The sequence below is a fragment of the Ruditapes philippinarum genome, unplaced genomic scaffold (assembly GCF_026571515.1).
Source record: "Ruditapes philippinarum isolate M1 unplaced genomic scaffold, ASM2657151v2 ctg13302_1_1_1_1, whole genome shotgun sequence".
In the NCBI taxonomy this organism is placed as follows: Eukaryota; Metazoa; Mollusca; class Bivalvia; order Venerida; family Veneridae; genus Ruditapes; species Ruditapes philippinarum.
Genome location: NW_026860783.1, coordinates 16904 through 20388, shown reverse-complemented (window position 1 = coordinate 20388; position 3485 = coordinate 16904). Strand labels below are relative to the sequence as shown.

The 3485-nt window shown below is 28.7% G+C and overlaps 1 long non-coding RNA gene across 1 annotated transcript; it reads right to left on the bottom strand.

The window, feature by feature from the left end:
• Positions 1-674: 674 nt before the first annotated feature.
• On the bottom strand, positions 675-2457 carry LOC132713377 (uncharacterized). Its single transcript, XR_009623440.1, has 3 exons — positions 1540-2457; positions 1156-1220; positions 675-796 (listed from the first exon to the last, which is right to left on the bottom strand). It is a non-coding gene; the product is annotated as an uncharacterized LOC132713377 (long non-coding RNA).
• Positions 2458-3485: the final 1028 nt, after the last annotated feature.

The following is a 3485-nucleotide window of genomic DNA, read 5'->3' as shown; positions in this document are numbered from 1 at the left end:
TCAAAAATACACCTGTTTTACACCTGTACTATGAACGAAATATGTAAATTAACTGTTTTTTTTTCTACGGGTCAAAAATACAGTTGTACTGTTTTACAGCTGTTTAAAATACAGGTGTAAAATTTTACAGGTCTGAAAATACAGGTGTAAAATTTTTTCAGCTCAAAAATACAGGTGTAAAATTGTACAGGTCAAAAATAAAATACCTTATTGTTTAAGGGATGAAAACCACACATAAATGCAAACATATTTGGCATGTTTGGTGCAAATATCTTTTTCATTGGGATAAATACACTTTGGTCAGAAATTTTGTGCATTTGTTGCTACTCAATCTTTAAAAATAAGAAATGGTTGAGGAGAAAATATCTTTTTACAAGATTAAGGTACAAATAGCAGACATTATACAATCACAATAGTTCACAATGGCACTCTGTGCTAAGGTGAGCGGAAATATCACTGAACTAGAATCACTATTACTAAAGATGGGGATAAATATAACAAATTTTCACTTTGTCTTAAATGGATTACTATATTTTATTACATTCTGTTACAGTCTTACACTACTGATACTGCATCAATAAAATCCAAGTCATGAATAACACTGCAGGCATATCCTTTCATTTGAAGAAAACTTTAAATGCTAATAAAGGTTTTTTTCTTGTAAAAATTTATTGCCAGTATTTTCCAAATTAATGTCTACATATATAGGTACTTGGAATAAAGCCTTTGCAAGTGTTTTCTCTTCTTAACTGGTCCCTGTCATTGTGATTTAAGATCCTGTTTAAAGCAGCTTCACCTGAATCAAATAAAACATCAATAGTTTATCATTAAATGAATACTAAATGATAATCATGTAACTTTCAATGCTTGCATTTTGTACTAATGTCATCAATGCACATATTCAGTGCCTGACCAATTCATTTTTTTAAATACGTACCAATTAACTTCAACCTATATAATTATGTTTTGACAATTAATGAATACATGTATTAATTTTCCTACTTAATGCATTGCCTGATAAAAGATATTTACTGAGCTGTTTCTATTAGTGGTAAACTGGTAACTTAACTTTAATAATTAAGGTAGACTTATTTTGTTTAACCATGAATTTCTGTCAAAACTATTCTAATTAGTTCAACTACAATTTCGTTTTACCATGTCTGTTTTAGTCCTTTGCTTTGTTTCATGTAGATCAACGTCTCTGGGGGGTGTACTGTGACCTTTAAGAACAAAATTCATAGTTCATTATAAAATATATGAAAATAAATTATGACCTATTAATTAGAAGTTAAGTATAAATGTATTTAATATCATCTCTTCAAGACTGTATTCAAAAATATAAAGCAGTTAACAGTCAATATTGTAGTATCTAATTAAATGCTATTGGTGACAAAATTTACATTTAAAAATTATTTTCCAACTGGGTAAATAGAAATTTGTAAAATATTATTTTTTTTCAGAATAAAGTTGATAAAAATAATTGCTAGCAGACCTGAAATAATACTTGTTTTTTGCATAAATGTATCCAAAGGTCATTACCTGATTTTTTATGATTCTGGTTTTCATCTTCTTGTCCAAGATTCAAATTTCATTTGCAACCAGCATATCCCATAATCCAGAATATTGTCATTTTCATTAACAAGACTGTAGCCTTGATTTTTTTCTTTGAAAAGTTTAAGAATTTACACCCAAACATTTTATACAAAATATTGCCTAGAAAATTGCTTATATCTCCACAATTTCTTAATTATCAATAAGATCCTTTGTGATACATGAGCACTATTTCCACAAATACCTCAGATTTCAAATTTTACAACTGTAGAACTGGACTGATTCATCATGCATATAAATGTTAAACAGGGATATTCCACAAATCAAAGCACCCTTCATTTTACTTTCACAATCATATAGACATATGAGAAAAAAAAAGTGTAATGTAGAATTTCAAATTCATAATAAGTTTTTAAAGATAACTTTGCAATTTCCTTCTAAACAGACTTCATTTAAAATTTATAAAGTTGTTTCCCCCCAGAAAAAATCAAATGGAAGAGTCTGGACTGTAGCAGAATTTATGGTGGGAAAACAGGTGGTTACCATTATCAGACTGGTCAGTGCAAGGTGTAAAATCAGTCAGTTGTGTAAAATCATTGTAGAGTAGTAGAGGCAGTGTTTATTTATTTATCCTACTTAACAGGTCATTTATATTACAAACTAGATTGAGAGAGCTTAATGTATGAGTTTATTTCATACACAATTAACTTTACAGAGTGAAGAATAACTCATAATGTCTGCAAATTTGGAGTCTTGAATAAGAACATGTACCAGTTTGTTGTTGTTATAGTTTTTGTTGTTGTTCTTTTTATACTTAAAAGAACAACAAGGACAGGCCTATGTGAACTATCTCATATATTTTAAAACTAAATAATCATATACAATGTACATGTATATTCAAATTTAGATAGCATTCTTAGTTCAAAGTTGCTTACATTATGAATGTTAAAAATTAAATCCTAAGTGTAAATAATGTGCATGCAATCTGTACAATTGCATCAAAGATATTAAAGTATTTAAATAAGAACAATTTCTCTAAAAGATTTTCTAAGTGTGTATTGTACATCTGTATCATTGAAAATACAGTTGTAGTTTTGGACTTTTAGATTATTTTCAGCACAAAATATCAGCTCAATATTTCCTAAGTATCAGAATTACATGTGTACATCTAAAACACAGGTCTTGTCTCAAAAATACACCTGTAAAATTGTTAAAATACACCTGTATTTCATAGTCAAAATGTCAAATTCAGCAAACACAGGTTCATAAGACCTGTATTTTTACAAAAACAGGTGTTTTTCAGTCCTTTTACAGTTGTAAAACAGGAGTTTTTTTTTCGTACGGGGCTCAGCACCTGCTGTTTGTGATCATCTTCTTGTCTAAATTCTTTAATCTTATTTTTTTTTCTAGCTACATGTACCAGCCTTTCCAAGTAAAAATTGGAGTAAATGATCTTTTATTTCCCTGAAAATATCATTTTAGAGATTTCATCTTCAAAATTATCTAATACTACTCTCTTAATGTATATATGTATGTGTACACAATAATAAGATTGTGTACAGCATGTAATGACATAAAATTTTAAAATTTATGATAATAATATTTCTTCATATTACTCCCCAATATTACCACTAAAATAGAAAATGTTCTTATCATTTTATTATGATATTTATTTATTACATATAGATATGTGAATAAAATGTGAATATCAGTATTATCAAAAATTGTTAAATGTCTGATTTACAGTTACACTGATTACATTACTTCAACCATGTAGTGAGAACAGGTATAGATCATTTCCAACAGCCTTTCTGTTGTGTTGACATTTTCGCAACATGGTGTGTCTGCCTTGTAATCAAGAGGTCTTGGGTTCCAATCCCTTTCAGTGCCTGAAGATTTTTCAGGTTAACAATTATCATGCTGGCAGTGATTTT